The following is a 17,572-nucleotide window of genomic DNA, read 5'->3' as shown; positions in this document are numbered from 1 at the left end:
GAACTCTGTCACAGAAGCTGCAAAGCACCCTGAAACCGACTCAACCCTGTCAAGCACCAAGAACACCTACAAGTAAGCTGCAAAGCGCCCTGAAACCGACTCAACCCTGTCAAGCACCAAGAACACCTACAAGCACACAGTACATTGTGTTTCTATCCCCTGGTCCTTCTAGTGACACTTTACAACCCATTGCTCCCTTTGTGCTGAAACCAAGTATCCTTGCACCGTTGTGATTAGTTGCTATACCGACTACCCTTCTGTCAGTATTCAGAGTGCATCCTTTTTCCTTCTTTGAAACTGTCTGTCCTCTGCATTCCTTTTCAGGATGGGTTGTATTTCATAGTGTGCTAGAACTGTCTGTTGTTGTGATAATAATAGAGTAGATATTTGGAAAGTCCCTTTCATCATTGGGTAATCATTGTATTTTCACTGTATTGCAACTAACCAACGATCCACGACCTTGCAGCGATAAGCCTGTTCCATCCATGTTACCAAAGTTGGACAAGGAGGTTTATAATTTGCTTGTGTTTTCAATCTTTTCGGATCGCTTCTGGTGTACTAGCGGTGTTGGGCTGATTGATGGTTTAGAAACAGATATTCATCCCTGGACATTATATACCAGAAGTTGATTTGTCACATTGGTGGCAGGTGGTCGGATCTAGTTGGAGCCTTGCACACAGCTTTAGTCACCCAATGATACATTTACTGTTGCAGGCAGGGGTTCCCTTCCCCTGGTTTATTTCACATTTCCGGTCTCCCTCAGCCAGGCTTGGACCTTTTACTGATGTCGAAGACTTTCAAATGTGTGAGGCTTTTACCATAGACCTCGCAGGACTACTTCGACTTTCACTTCAGGTTTCCCTTGTGTTATTTGCCCCATAGTCTCTTGGTCTTGGTAGTTTCATACCACAATCAGAAAAATTCAAAGAAATACTTCTCTTAAAGTAATCACCTGTCGGGGGGGCTGCCTTAACGCTGAGCTGCGCATCTCATAAATCCTTCCAGCTATATCTTGCGGAATGAGTGAGCCCCTGCAGAATTGAAACACAGAATACGGAGTAACAACATTGTGTGCAGTAGCGGATGAAGTTTGGAGATGGCCGGATAAACATACCTCTACCCTGTCGCACAAGCGGCAACGGGCAAAATTACGAGAGAAACCGGTGGCGGGCGAAGCAGCGTCTGAATGCTGGCCGCAAAAGGTACATGTCACCCCGGCCACGTCTGAAGCAAACAGGCACTGTATACAACAATCTGGGTAGGAGAACCCATTCACTGAGCCAAGACATTTGGGCGGGGGCGCCGGACCATAAACGAGCAGCATAATAACCTGGGAAACTGACACGGGAGCCCCTGCAGTGCCAATGCGTAGGCAGGTGATCCACACTATGCGGGACAACATACTAAATGGTGCGTAGGTCCGCCCATTTGAAACATAGACCCGCGCTACCTAGGTGAAAACTTAAGCCCGAATATACCAGTCGCCTATAATACCGAGACGGGTTCTCATAGAGACCACGCGAGGCCCAGGACAGTGCAGCAGAGAGACCCCTGGCAGTATGGGTCGGACACCGGAGCGCACTGCAGCTCATCCTGCATGTCACCTGAGTGAAAACTCCACCCGATAAGCACACAGGACGCAGCATTGAGTGCAGGAGTGAACTCACAACACCTCAGGAACAGCTCGTAACAGCAAGGAGCCGGCCCCACAACACAAGGGCCCCCGATCTGTGAACAGTGCAGAGACAGCATAGGGAGCCTGTGCAAGTACAGCAGGCAGGCATAGTCGGTACTACCACAAGCAGCAGCACATCACTGCAAGACCGGAGGCGCAGGCCCGTACTGGGTGGGCGCAGAGCATAGCTGCAAGTACACAGGAGCACTAACCACATTAGGGGACTGCCACCATTGGAAGACAGAGGGGAGGCTGCTTCATCAGCAACATAAGCTCCCAGTGGAGGAACAAAGCAGGACCAATAGACCGCCCCCATCCAATGCACCCAGGTGAAGAGGCAGAGAGTACGGCAGCAAGAAGTCACACACTATAGACTACCATAAAGGTCTGCCGGGCTGGATTTGTCATGACACGAGGTACAAAGGGGAATAGGAAGGGCCCCATGGACAACTACACAAGCACGAATGCCCAGGAGGACACTGAGGGGACCCAATCGACCATCCCAATGACCAGCCAAGCCCACAAAGAAATGAGCATGAATACGTACATGGCAGCACTCCAGGCAGGCTTCTCAGCAGTTAACAACAAACTTGATGACATTGGCAGTAACATCAACTCCATCAGAGCGACTTGCAGAAGGTGAATGCCAGGGTCACGGAGGCAGAGACCAGGGTGAGTGCGCTGGAGGACAAAAAACATAGAGCCTAAAACCGTTGCAGGTCAAATGCGAGGACCTAGAATCCAGGTCATGCCGCAACAATATCCGAGTGGTGGGCATGGCCGAGAGGCCCATAAACGTTCTAATGGCGGTGTTCCTGGAGGAGGCACTGTTCCCAGATGCGCAATTTTTGCAGCAATTCCACGTGGAGAGAGCCCACAGATCTCTGGCCCCACTGCTCAAACTGGGCGCACCTCCGTGCAACATCATTGCTCGCTTATTATATTACCACGACCGTGACCTGATACTCCGGCTGTAACGGGAAAATGGCGCCTTGACTTATGATTCAACCCGAAGCCACATCTACCCTGACTTCTCAAATGGGGTACAGGTGGCTAGGCGCACATATGATCACGTCAAGAAGGCGCTCAGAGATAGGAAGGTACCATACGCCATGCTGTTCCCAGCTAAGCTCCACTTGCAATACGTGGGCAGGGCCCATTTCTTTGAAACACCGGAGGAGGCCATGTTGTACATTGAACTGAACATCCCATCTTCCCGAATAACGGCTGACATTTGCTTCCAATTGTTACACAAACTGCAGAGCTCAATCTTGCATGGTCATTGGGGCGCACGCAACATGTGGTTCTCCCATTCCGCCCGAGCCATTTGATGCGGCTCCTGAACGCAGAGAGTTTTGTTGCTACCTGTTGTGGCCACACGAAGCCACCCACTGTTTCAGACAAAAAAGTTGGGGTATTGGGATACACTGTCCAGTTGGGTGGATGGTGAGGGTGGGAAGGGAAGGGCATTGGGGGTTGGTTGGTTAATTGAAAAAGCTGACAGTTGGGAAGAATACTAAACGTTCAGAGCGTTAAATAAAATGAATAAATATGCACCTACATTCAATAGATTGCGATGGCCAGGCTGAACTGTACGGTTAAGCTCCTCACCTGGAACATTAGAGGGCTAGCCAATCCTATAAAAGCACTGACAATTCTGGCATATGTGAAGAGGCATAAGATTGATATCCTGCTGCTACAGGAAACGCATGCCATACGGAGGGTAGTAGATGCATTTGCTTAGGATTGGGGCCCCTTACGAGTGGGTACAGAATACTCTACACAGTCCAGGTGGGTGATGACCCTCATACACCCACATATAGGATTCCAACTCACTAGATCCATGGTGGATTCGGGGGGGGGGGATGCTACGTAATTATATGGGGCTCAATACGGAACCAAGAGGTAATACTGGTCAATACATATGGCCCAAACACGGACGTACCAGACTTTTACCTCTACATCATCACACACATATCACCAGTGGGTGACACCAAGGTTATGTGGGGAGGGGACCTGAACATGATCCTGAACCCGCAGATAGACAGAACAACCAGAAGCACCAGGGCGCACACCAAAGCGACATTGACAATACTGCAGGGTATGTCTGCATTGCCCCTCATGGATGCATGGAGAGAACTACACCCCAACCTGGAGGAGTATACCTTCCATTCCCTGGTACATAATTCTAGCTTGCGTATAGATTACTGGCTATGCTCCCTAGAATACATACTGCAGGTAAAGGAATGCATCATCCGCCCACGCACACTGTCGGACCATTCACCGGTTCTGTTGGAACGACTATGACCGACCCAGAACAGGGTCCACGGCTGTGGCAATGCCACCAGCGATGCTGCGCGACGAGGCCATCATCGAACCCCTGAGGGTGAATATCACAGAATATGTTGACCGTAAAATGGGCTCAGTGAGATCTGTGGCCACTGTATGGGAATCTTTTAAGGTATGACTACGCAGGCATCTATTATCACGAACACCCTCACGTTACGGGTTATTAGAAATGAACTACACCACACAGAACTCACCCTACGCTCCCTTGAAAACGCACATGCACAATTACAGAGTGCAGAGACTCAAGCCATTACAAGAGCAGCTAGAGAAATACAGATCCCTTGCTGACAGAGAAATATTATACATAACACGCCCAGTGTGGGCCAGGGGGTATGGAGAGGGTAATAAGGTAAGCAAGACACTGGCCACTTTGATCAAGGCAGAACACGGGTATAGACCGATATCAAGTATTGTGGGGCAGACGGGTGAGTTAATACGGACGCCGAAAAGATGAATAGAGTTTTTTTAGACTTCTACACTGCACTATACGCAAACTCAGACCAGGTGTCAATAAGAGAGCTACAGCAGTATACAGATTATTTCCCGCTCCCCACACTAAAACGAGAAGAAAGAGAAATAGTTGATCTCCCCCTCAAAGTAGAGGAAGTCTGACAGGCAATAAAGGACCTGGTAGCAGGAAAAGCCCCCTGACCCGATGGCGTCCTGGCAGACTTATACATATGCTATATGGCAGAACTGGCCCCTAGATTAATGGAGGTGTGGGAGGAGGCACTATCAGTTGGCACACTACCCACGTCCATGAGGGAAGTGATTATAAACTGCTACACCCCGATCAGTCGGTGTTCATCCCCAAGAGATCCACCTCCCTAAATCTTCGTTGGCTGTTTGCTATAATATCCCAGTTGGACCCCAAAGCAAAGGTGATAGCAATTTCACTTGACGCTGAAAAAGCATTTGATTTGGTCTCCTGGAAGTACATGTATGCAAGGTTTGGGCCGGGTTCCTGGGCTTCATTCACCTACTATACAAAGATCTCAGTGCTAGAATAAGAACAAACCATACCATATAACCTAGTTTCACACTGCACAGAGGCACACGCCAGGGCTGTCCATTATCTCCCTTCATATTCGCCCTCACCATTGAGGGGATGGCAGCGCTCCTCAGTCACACATGCTGGGGGGTTCGGATTCGTGGTGCCCCCCAATTAATCTCGCTCTATGCAGACGACGCCCTACTATACATTAGAAACCCTGAAATTAATCTGGCTCTGGTAATGCGAGAAGTAAAAGAATTTGCTAAATACTCCGGGTACAAAATCAACCAGGCTAAGTCTGAAATCATCCCACTGACACAAGGGACTGTACAGTCAAACGCCACAGCAGACTACCGTTGGTCCCCATTCTCAGCCCGTTATCTGGGGGTTATGGTAGCCACTGACAGTCCTACTGTGTATACCACCAACTATGAGCTATATATTTTACAGTTGGAGACCAAACTAAAACTATGGAGCAAACTCCCGTTATCAACGAGATGGTCGTTGTACCAAAACTTCTATACCTGTTTTGTAACATCCTGATATGGTCTGGACGAATGTTCTTTTGACAAGGTACAGAGGCTTGCCTCTAATGTTGTGGGGGGTTGCGGGGAGAGGCTGTAAGAATTAACTGGCCTAAAATATGCAATAAATACAATACAGGCTGCTTAGCAGCCCCAGATTTTGAACTTTATTAACATGCCACACAAGCACAATTCACAAAATGTTGGTTCCAGAATACAGAAAACTATGCTCACATACAGGTTGAGAAATATGCCGGCGCCCCCATTGACTTACGCTCTATGGTAGGAAGTTGACTCAGTGGGCTGTACGGTACGGGCCTGGGCTGCGCTGTTTCGTAAGGTAGGATGTACAGAACCATATAGTGCTAGCTCCCCTCTCTGGTACTACCCCGATATCGCCCCCACAATGGATACAATGCTGCAAAGAGTATGGCACCCCACAAAGGAACTGACTGACAAAATGGTAAAGAGAACTAGATATAACAATAGACTATACGCAATGGCCTAAATATTGCCAGTTCACTAAATCAATTTCCCTCAACGCTAATCTCAGATTAGTGTAATTCAAAATCTTATATCATCTACACATCACCCCAGGGAAAGTCATGAAATGTAATCCGGCTAAACAGGAACTCTGCCCCAAGTGCAAAACCCTGAACGCCAACTCCATACATATGTATTGGTACTGCCCTGCCATCCGACAATTCTAGGAAGAGGTGGCCAACACACTAGGTAAGATACTGGGCATCCACATTTCTGCCACCCCACTGAAATATCTATTAGGAGATATAGCAAAAGTACCAATCAAAATGCGTAGGCTATTCTCTGTGGTGGGGGCGGTGGCTAAACGAAATATTCTCAGAAGCTGGAAGGCGAAAGAGGCGCCCACGATCCAGGCATGGCTTAAAGACTGGATTTATGTACATGAGTGCGAAGAAAGTTATGTCATGGGGGTTGAACCCACAAGTAGGCCTAAAGACAAATGAGCCCCATTCCGCTGCTATCTATTGGATATCTGGGCAGAGCCCTCGACAACGACAGAGACAGATGCACTTGTTACAGGCCAATGATACCATCCATGAAACTGTGTTTGTAATCCATTGTAAGTCAAATTGCATAGATAGGATGTAACCATCAGTGAAAAATAAAGTAAAAAAAAAAAAAGTAATCACCAGTCAATTTCCCCTTCTGCCGCGGTTAATCTTGACCATTGCACATTACAGAGTTTGTTCACTTTGCTACTTTATAATAAGATATCAAAACATTTTGTGGAGACTTTTGAGTTGGCTATTTCCTTTCGCCTGGCCAGTCTGCTACTCTGTATCACTGGCTTCACAGTTATCAGTAATTTAAAGTTCACTACTGGTTAGCTTTCTATTGCGTCTCTTCAGCAAGTGCACAACCTTCATTTGTGAGATATACTATTGCGGCTTCAATCTTTCCTTGACACATACTGGCCTTTCATGTCTTTCAATAACTCACTGGCTGTGTGCATTCCTTTCTTGTCTTTGCGGCTTTAATTCACGAGCCAAGGTTAAAACCACAGGCTTGGCCTCACCACCCCAACACTGCTGTTTACTCGGGAGGGTCACTGGCGTCCTTGAAACACAATGCAGGCTTCTTCTTGTCTGGGATTTGGCTTTCTCCCAATTTCTCTGAGGCAATGACCTCCTGCATGGAACTTCAGGGTTTCCCTATCCTTCGCTCCGGCCCCTCGATCGGTCGTCCTATTCCAGTGGGTTCGCCTTCGCCCCAGAAGTTCTGCTCCTTCTCGTATTCCACCTTGCTCCGAGTGTGTCTCTATGTTCTGCCTTTTATCCGTGTGGGGGGAGCTAATGGGTATCAGATGTATGTGATTAAGGTCAAGTGCCTCACTTTGTCTGACCTGATTAGCGGGACATGTCCAATGAGATATGTGTTAGCTTCTTTACTCTCAGTCGTCCTCTTCCTCGGCCCAGTGTTTGTGTAGAAAGGGGGTGGGGGATCGAGTTGGTACATTGGAGCATCCTATAAAATAGGATGGGGTATGGGCACGGGAAAGGGGGGATACTGCGTCTCACCATCGGTTGCCCGACTCCCACTCACGGAAGATCACCCACGCAGGTGATCTTCCCGCACTGGTCCACCCCCATGGTCTGGATCCAAAGGTGATGGCCGTGCTCTGGCCACCTGAGAGATCCCTGGGGACTAGTAAGTGAGACACCCTTTGGTTTCTCAGAATAGCCAAATATTGACTTCCATTAAAGGTATCAAGGCGCCTGGTCCCCCAACATATACAGATTATTTCACAGATGCGCCTAGGCGAGTTGCACCCAGGCGAGTGGCATCCAGGCTTAGACTGATCTATACAGCAATACGGCAATGCCTGAAACAAAATTGCAAAATGATAGTGTAGGCCAGTTTTTTGTGGTCAAAGTGGGACACTTTCTTTCCTCAAAAAACAGAATTCGAATACACATGATGAAAACCGGCTTAACCCCTATACAACTACTTTGGAAATTCTGTCCATTGGTTAAATAATTTCACCGTTGGGACTATATAACCTATTGCAACATTACTCGCTGCACCTAGTTCCCAATGCCCGATAAGTATGTATTGCTATTCGCTACCCACCTTCAGTGCGGATTCAAAAAGCACAAACTCATTTCAGTATTCATTTTTCACACATAGAGGTGGTTACAGCATGAAATACAGCTGCATTCAAGCAATTTCTACTAGGCTGCTACAGCCTGGCTTACAGCATCACCAAAGGTCCCTTGCAGAACTTATCTGGGCACACACCCAGCTTTCAGCGGCAGATGACCAACTTGCTATGTTTGTGCCTCAGTATGGCAGCTATCAAAACTATATTACTACTTAGCCACTCTACTCTGACCATTCTTCACTCTTGTCTTTACCTGGCAGCCTCGAGCTGTATGTGTTAGAAATATTGTCGGCGTACTTGCTAGAATATGCACCCTTAACAATGTTGCTTTTTACCTACCCGTGCCTGCATATCTGATGTAGCCCCTGCACCATGAGGTGCGGCTTTGGCAGACAAGGCACCCTCACCAATGTTGCTTTTTACCTACCCGTGCCTGCATATCTGATGTAGCCCCTGCACCATGAGGTGCGGCTTTGGCAGACAATGCACCCATACCAATGTTGCTTTTTACCTGCATACCTGATGTAGCCCCCGTACCAAGAGGTGCGGCTTTGCCAGACTATGCACCCATATCAATGTTGCTTTTTACCTACCTGTACCTGCATACCGGATGTAGACCCCATACCATGAAGTTCCGAGAGCAGCTCAAAACATTCCTCTTCTCCTCTGCTTTCTCTCTCCCCTGCTGACCTACTTTTCTGCTGTACTGACTGGTTGCTTGGCTACCCTCAGAGTCTCACTGGGTACCAGGCTGTTTCTTGATCAATCACCTGTGCACTACCTCCAGGCCTACCACGCACTTAGGGGCTGTAACTGCAACAAAACAGTCCCTTGTTCTCCTTGCACTACCTAGAGCCGCGCTGCCCTGGCTGCACTTACTCAGAGCCTTGCTGCCCTGTTTTCCCCTCTCCCTCCCTTGCACTTCCCTCCTCCATTTCCCCTTGCACTTCTCGTTCTCGCACGATCTGAATGACACACAGCCTCGTCTTGTCGCCACTAGAAATACTTGTGTACAGGAGCGTTATAAATTACTTATATCATATCATTATGTGTTGCTCTTCCAGATTATGCCTTTCAAGGTCAACGTCTATATTGCAACCCTTTAGGCGTGTTCTTGCAGTTTGTATAATGTCACTACCCACTTAATGTAATTAGTGCATAGATGCCCAGGGGCTTGTGTGCGCTGCTATTAATGCAATAATAAATACATAGATGGATGGAAAGCAGTTGGCTACTTTATTACGACTGCACGGGCGAACTGGGAAGGGGGGCAAAGGGGCGATTCCGCACCACGCTGGGTGGACTGTAGCACCCAGAGCCAGACGTGCAATGAGCAACAATAAAAGAATAATAGATTACATCACTAAAATTCCAGCACTCCTAGAATTAGTTCAGTTTTTAAATTCTTGCTGACTTCTGTGTAGATCTATTACAGCAATCATCTTAATTTCTGCGTTGATGCAGGCGCGCCTTGGTGTCCTCCACATGTGGGCCTCCACCGTAAGATGAAAATGAGTAAAGGCCACATGTTGTTAGAGCACATTGGCAAAATATTTCACCTGTTATTTCAATGTTGGTTAACACTAGGGCACATAAACCTTTCGTCTATTGCAATATGCAGCCACTTAGCATGATTCCTACTTGCCAACAAAGTTAGACTCCATATCTTAAAATACTTTTTCCTTGCTTTCATTCTGTATATCTGTTGCTCCAATTTCCTGCTGAGTTTCTTGAACTATTGCAAGTTCATTACAAATATATAGTACAGCAGCATCCCCAGTAATAACTATGAATAATACAATTATGGTACATTGCGGTACTCACTTTTGTGCACAGGTCAATCACGCGCAGAAGGATGTAACAGTCAGGTATTACATATTATTAGAAAAGGCAGCGAGAATGTCTGCATCTGAGATGCCATCCTTTTCACCCCTTCCTAGAAGAAGTCTTTCGAAGGAAAGCTCTTCTGCTTCTTGCACAACACAAATACATATTATTGGTCAAACTTACTCTCTCTCCATCGCCATATCCATGGATGACACAGTAAATGCTAAATGACCAGGCGGAGGTCTCCGTCAAATAAACGCACCAGTAAGTGTGTTTAACAATCATTTATTGCAATAAAGACAAAGCTTCCGCGGAAGCGCCGACAACAGGACACCATCATAGGGATGCTACCCGTGTGAGTTGATACATTTTATAGGAAATCGCTAACATTCAGGTCTATGGCTGGCATGAAAACGAGACAATTCCAGACATACAATTTCCTGCCAAAACACTTTTGGCTGTCATCCCAGACATCGTGTTGAGAAACACAAAGGCCGGACATTTCTAAAGGCTATTAATTCATATTGCTTATCGGGGAAAGTCATAACATGTACAGGATGCAGATGTGGCCTTGGTTCATTTGGACGTGCAAAACAAGCATCTCATCAGATTTGATACAGTGGGGAATCTTACCAAACAACGCATCTCTTGCTGAGGCAACAATAATCATTTCCTTTTATGGACTTTTAGACAAAAGCAGGACATACATTTTACAAGGTGACACACAAGCGTCGGACAAAACTCCCCTTCACACACATTCCAGGAAATGACCATGCCAAATATAGACGGGTTCATGCTTATGTTTGCAGGAAAGAGCGCAGATGTTGAGCTTATCATTATGAAAGGAACCCAAAGGTCGGTGGACACATGCTGACTCTGAGGCCGCACACTGTGGGAAGGGAGGCAAAGAGACATACCAGGTGTTGTTATGGATGCATTTACAGGAAAGGCAAGCAGAGGGGACATTCCTAAATCCATGAGTAATGTGTGCTCATGGCAAACCCTGGGCCTCGTGGGTGGACATAAAAGGCAATCGGTTTAAGACGAACATAATGCTATAATATGAACAATGGTTTAGTCTTGCTGAACGCAAACTTAATATGGCAGCTTCAGGAGAAATGATTTCTGTATTTACAAACAACCCTTTTGCGTCAGCAAGACTATATCAGTAATAAGTTGGTTTGCCTAGTATTTATTTATTCTTTACCAGGTGCTGCTTTTCTGATAGGTACTGGACATAGCCCAACTGCGGCTCTTTGCTGGTTCAGTTGCTCAGTATGCGTTACATATTTCGGCTTGAATGTTCCACTCTTTTTATTTTCATTGTCAGAAACATCAATCTTTTGCAACCCTTCTATTGCCTCCTCCAATTTTATCATCTCATTGGTTGCCATCGCATTAGTGGGGTTGGGTGCCAGTGCCCCCATCATTTTCCTGCAACAATTTCCTATGACAGATACACATAAGGGAAAGCACTGAATGCAACAGCAGCAAGCAGCTATCCATCCTCCTATGACAAGGAGAGGTGTAAGAAGCTTCCAGCCCCAGCTCCGTAATAGATCCCAGAACCAGGATGTCCCATCCCCGGGCCCAAATTCAGAATGTATTTGAACTGCTATTTGTAACGCTTACCTTGGGCTCTGCGAGAACACCTCTCCTGATAACCTCAACTACTCTTCTCTGAGTGGGTGGTTCTCTCACTATCCCTTTTCTGTGTTCAATGAGCAGAAAAACTGTGGAAAAATAACAACCAAGCAATGTGGATTCTGTGTAATACTGTGAATAGTCTCCTTACTAATGACCACTGCCTTCTTGCTATGTGCGCCTGCTCACCTCTAATTATGTTATGATGAGCTCTCCATCCTGCTTCAGTGCAGGGGCGCAGGTTCTGAAGATGACTCTGGAGGACTGAGAAGAAAAGGAACTACCCTGATTGGAAAGGTGCTAGGAGTGCCTATAACCACAGGATAAATTGTTGAATGATTGAAAGGTTCAATGTGACTAATTAAGCACCAAGGTGTGAGGACAGTAATGAAGAATGCAACTCAAACTGTGAAAGGAAATACCACCTACACCTGTAACACCTCGCTACCTTTCATGTAATGTCTAATGTCCAGAAGGTGGTTGCACCTACACTAGAATATCACAAAAAGCACCTCAGTAAAACAGCATGCCGTGCAACTCTTTCCTTACAGAAAAACTATGAAGCTTGGAGCGCTAAACATTAAGGGGAACAAAGGATTATGTTTTAACCCCGTGTGTGCACTAATGAAGTAGCTGCTGTGAATAAGTGTGCCAATTATGGAAAACAACAATTCATGTGCTTTACTGCAGCCTCTGTAATGTTAAACGTGTATGCGCGGCTTCGAAAATGCCCGCATTAGAAAATCACAAGCTGAGGTGAAACTAACTGAACACTAGGCGCGGCTACAGAGAAGCCCGCATTCGAAAACTATAAATGCTGAGGTATTACAACGGAACACTATAATTACGCTCAACATGAAAACAGTACTTGCGATAGGTTGTGGAAACGAAGAACTGCATCTCCTGTTATTTCCTCACAGAAAACACTGCTTCCTCACAGGCCACACTAAAATAGGAACCGGACTGAGACTCAAGGTTGGAAATGGAATTACAAGGAATTAACTGTGAATGTGCGGGCACGACTAAACAGAATAACTAAGGGAAATGGGGAACAAGGAATTCCTATCAGGAAAAGAACCGCGGTAAGCGTCCGCAATAAGCAAAGGACGCGAAGCGCAGTTCCACCGAGGGGAGGAGCTTATATACTCGCAGAGCCCACACCACTAGCACACTCTGCAGAATTCGAGGAAGGCCGCCTGGCGGCCATATTGAGTAATGCGGAAATGTCGGAATTAAGATTGTTTGCAGTGTCTTTTCTGCTCTTGGACCAGGAATGATATGCTGCAGCCCAAGACCTCCTGGGGAAAGTTTCATGGAAATGTTCTGTGGTCATGACAGTATTCCCCCCCCAAAACGCCTCCTAAACTGGAGCTTCCCTTCTTGGGTTTGCACGGGTTGTTGCGATGATAGGCCTTTAGCAATCTGGGGGCATGAAGATTTTCCAGGGACTCCCATGTTCTATCCTGAGGGCCGTACCCTTTCCACTCCACTAAGTAGAATAATTTGTTGCGCTTGATCTTAGAATCCAAGATTGCCTTGACTTCATATTCAAGTTGATCATCCTCTACTTCCACAGGAGCTGGTGCATCGTGGATGCGAGTGTTAGGATAGACTGGTTTCAAAAGGGAGACATGAAAGACCGAGTGGATCTTCATGGTCTTTGGAAGTGTTAGGGCCTCATTACACAGATGGCGCAGAACCAATGGCACTGTTAGCGCCATCGTTCATTCCGGTAAAATACCAGCACCGCCTTGGCAGAAAGGGGAATTACCGCCCCATTCCAAGGTTGGCGGGGCGGTAATTCCCCCTTCCACCATTGCCCGTCCCCATTCCCATTTTTGCCCCATAGGGCATAATGGGAATGGGAAGGCGCTAATTGCCGTGCCGCAAATTGCCGTACCGTAATTAGCTCCCTGGGTCCCTTTGCGGGTTGGTTTTTAACGCCTGCAAAAAGCAGGCGTTAAATCCCCCAACCCGCAAAGGGACCTTGTAGTAAGGCGGTAAGGATTTACCGGTACCGGTAAATCCTTACCGCCATCCGTGTAATGAAGCCCTTAGTTTCATGGCGACTGGGTTGATTATTTTCTCAACGGCAAATGGCCCCAAAAGTCGTGGAAGAAATTTTCGCGACCCTTTTAGGGCCAAATTCTTGGTGGCTAACCACACTAAATCCCCCACCACATAGTCTGGAGCGTCACATCTTTTGTTAGCTGCAAATTTCTTTTGAGATTTTTTTGCCAAAGATAATTGTTTTCGTGCTTGATCTATAGCTAATGTAATCCTTTCGTGCAGAGATTTCACGGCTGGCATCTCCAAGGTTTCAAGGGGATCATAGGCCGATGTGCGTGGGTGCCGGCCAAGCAGGGTGTAAAATGGACTGAGTCCAGTGGAGGCATGGACAGAATTATTATAAGCATACTCAGCAATCCACAAAACATTTAGCCATGTGTCTTCCAGTTGGTGCAACATACATCTCAGATATTGTTCCAAAGTTTGGTTAGTTCGTTCGGTTTGACCATCCGTCTGGAGAGGATGGCTGGTGGATAGGCGCACATCAATTCTTGCCAACTCGCAACATCTCCTCCAGAATTTGGAAACAAACTGACTTCCCCGATCCGAAATTACTACAGAAGGAAAACCATGCAGCTTCACAATGTTCTCCAAAAAGGTTTTTGCCAAGACTGAGGCGGTTGGTAATCCTTTCAATGCCACAACATGCGCCATTTTGGAAAATAAATCCACCACCACCAAGATAGTATTAAAGCCTTCACAACTAGGCAAGTCTGTAATGAAGTCCATAGAAATGGTGTGCCAGGGAGCAGGTGGTACATTCAATGGTAAAAGGAGGCCAGTAGGTTTATTTTTTTGAGTCTTATTTTGAGCACAATTACCACAGGTCTTCAGGAATTGAACAACATCTTTTCGCCAAGTAGGCCACCAATATGATCTCTTCACCTTTTCCAAGGTCTTGGTGATACCCGGATGGCCTTCCAACAGAGTTCCATGATAATTAGCAATCACCTGTGTTTGCAACTGAGGGGTGGGCAAATACAAACGTTCCTGGTAAAAGGGCAACCCATCTTGTACTGAAAAACATTCTCCCTTTGAATCTCATTTTGTCAATTCCTCCGGAGAGATGCTAGATTTAATCTGATTTCTCAGCTCTTCAAGGGTCGGATCTGAAGTATCCATGATTCCCAGCACCTTCTCCCCGGAAATGATGTCCACAGGATTCACAGGCACATAAGCTTCTTCCCCTTTTCCAATGCGGGATAGGGCATCAGCCTTTCCGTTACGCACACCTGGTTGGAAGGTAATGACAAAGTCATATTCTGCAAAAAAGAGGGCCCATCGCAACTGCCTAGATGATTGTGCCTTTGCAGAGCGTAGAAATTGCAAGTTTCGATGGTCGGTGTAGATGGTCACGGTGTGCCTAGCTCCCAGTAGGTGGTGCCTCCAATCCTTGAGGGCACACTTAATTGCCAACAGCTCTTTGTCAGTAACAGTATAGTTCAATTCTGCAGAGGAGAATTTTTTAGACCAGAAGGCCACAGGGTGCAGTTCTTGGTTGTTGGGGTTGCGCTGTGACAGAACAGCTCCCATGGCCACATTAGAGGCATCTGTTTCCACCACAAAAGGAAGATCACGTTGTGGATGTTGAAGCACAGGTGCGGCGGTAAATCATTCTTTTAGTTTCTTAAAGGCTTCGTTAGCTTCCTTGGTCCACTCAAACTTTCTGTTTTTTCTGAGCAAGGATGTGATGGGATGGACCAAGCGAGAAAAGTCAGAGACGAATCGCCGATAAAAATTTGCGAAGCCAAGAAAACTGAATTCCTTTGACTGAAGTCTGCACCGGCCAGGTAAGAATAGCATCGACCTTCCTGTTATCCATCTTGATTCCTTTAGCTGATAGAATGAATCCCAAAAACTACACTTCAGGAACATGGAACTGACATTTTTCTAGCTTGACATACAGAGAGTTGTCCTTGAGAGTTTGAAGTACAGCATTCACGTGCCTTACATGATCTGAATAGTTTGCGGAGAAGATTAGAATGTCATCCACATAAACCACACACAGATGTCCAAAAATTCTCTGAAGATGTCGTTCATAAAGGACTGAAAAGTCGCTGGGGCATTGCAAAGCCCAAAGGGCATCACTTGGTATTCGAAAAGACCGAACCGCATTCGAAAAGCGGTTTTCCACTCATCTCCCTGCTTGATTCAAATAAGATGATAGGCGCCTCGGAGGTCGAACTTAGTGAATATTCGAGCCTGTTTCACCTGATCCAGCAAGGTAGAGATGAGGGGAAGAGGATATCGATTTTTCACGGTGATCTGATTCAATGCCCGATAATCTATACAAGTTCTCAATTCGCCTTCTTTTTTGGGCTCAAAAATAAACGGTGAGGCCACTGTAGACTTGGATGGCCTGATGAAGCCGTTGGCCAGATACTGATCCAGATAGGATCTCAGATGGACATTCTCTTTTTCGGTAAGGGCATCAATTCTGCTGCACGGAAGCGATGCTCCAGGAGTGATATCGACTTGACAATCATAAGGCTTGTGTGGGGGCAAAACTTCAGCCTGTTTTTCTTCTTGAGAGATATCCTGGAATCTACAATACTTTTCTGGCAAGGAAACAATGAGACCTAGAGTTATCCGTGTACTTAGATCAGGCTGCAACAGTGTCACTGAATCTTCGGTTGACATACACGTATTCAGACAACTAGAGGCAAAAGTCAAGGTTCGGGAACACCAATCGATCAGGGGATTATGCTTTTCTAACCAGGGTATACCCAAAATTATCTGGAATTGTGGGGCTCGAATCAGGTCGAAAGAGATCCTCTCTCTGTGTCCCTCCTGACAAAGCACGATGAGACTAGTTTTGCACTGCGTCACAGGACCTGACACCAATAGAGTGCCATCCACCCCTGAAACGTTCTCGGCTTCTAGTTTCTCCCTTACGGAGAGTCCCAAACTGCTAGCCAGATTTAGATCCATGTAATTGCCAATGGCTCCACAGTCAATGTATGCACTTAATGCATGCCTTTTTGTGGGAGTTTCGGAACTAAAAAGGGCGATTGGGAACAGAAAGTGTGAGGTCACAGCAACCTTTTCCATGCTCGACAAGCTGACCTCTAGACTTGTCGGGCACTGGAGTTTTCCGCCACCTGATCCTTCTTATCTTGATTGACACTCCCCAACGATTTCCTAGCAGGCTTGACTGGACAATCTTTTAAAAAGTAACCAGCCTTGCCACAATACAAACACAACTGGAGTTGACGTCTTTTCTCCCTCTCGGCTTGAGATATTGGACCTCGGAGTCCCCCCAACTGCATGGGTTCAGAATGAATGTCTGTGCCTGGTTTTAACAATGGTTCTCTTGGGTGTACTACAAAGGTTCGGCTGTCTTGACGAGCTCGATCTGTCCTTCGGTCCTATAAACGGTGATTCAACTGTATGGTTAAGTCAATGAATTCTGTGATGTTTTCAGGCGGATTTACTACTTGAGCTAAAACATCTTTCAACTCGCTGCGTAAACCACGATAAAACAATGTGGTTCTTTTTTCTGAGGGCCACTTTGTTTCTGCCACTAGCCTGTTAAAAGTGGCCACGTATGCAAGCAGTTACTGATTACCCCGCTTGAGCGACAGCAGTTCCTTGTCCAATGCTTGTCCTTCTGTGTGACGAGCAAATAGTTTTTCTAACTCTCGTTGGAATTCTGCAAAGTTCTGTAACACTGGGTCGTCCCTATTTACCAGGGGAATAGACCAATCAGCCGCATATCCACCCAGATAAGACAAGACAAATGCCACCTTAGATTGGTCAGTGGGAAAACCTCCTGGTCTACACAAGAAATGCAATCTGCACTGATTCAAGAAGACAGCAAATCTTTTAGGGTCCCCTGTAAATCG

This window comes from Ambystoma mexicanum, chromosome 2p (genome assembly GCF_040938575.1).
Source record: "Ambystoma mexicanum isolate Mex_15411 chromosome 2p, UKY_AmexF1_1, whole genome shotgun sequence".
In the NCBI taxonomy this organism is placed as follows: Eukaryota; Metazoa; Chordata; class Amphibia; order Caudata; family Ambystomatidae; genus Ambystoma; species Ambystoma mexicanum.
The sequence above is the reverse complement of the archived record's forward strand: the minus strand, read 5'-3'. Positions refer to the sequence as shown.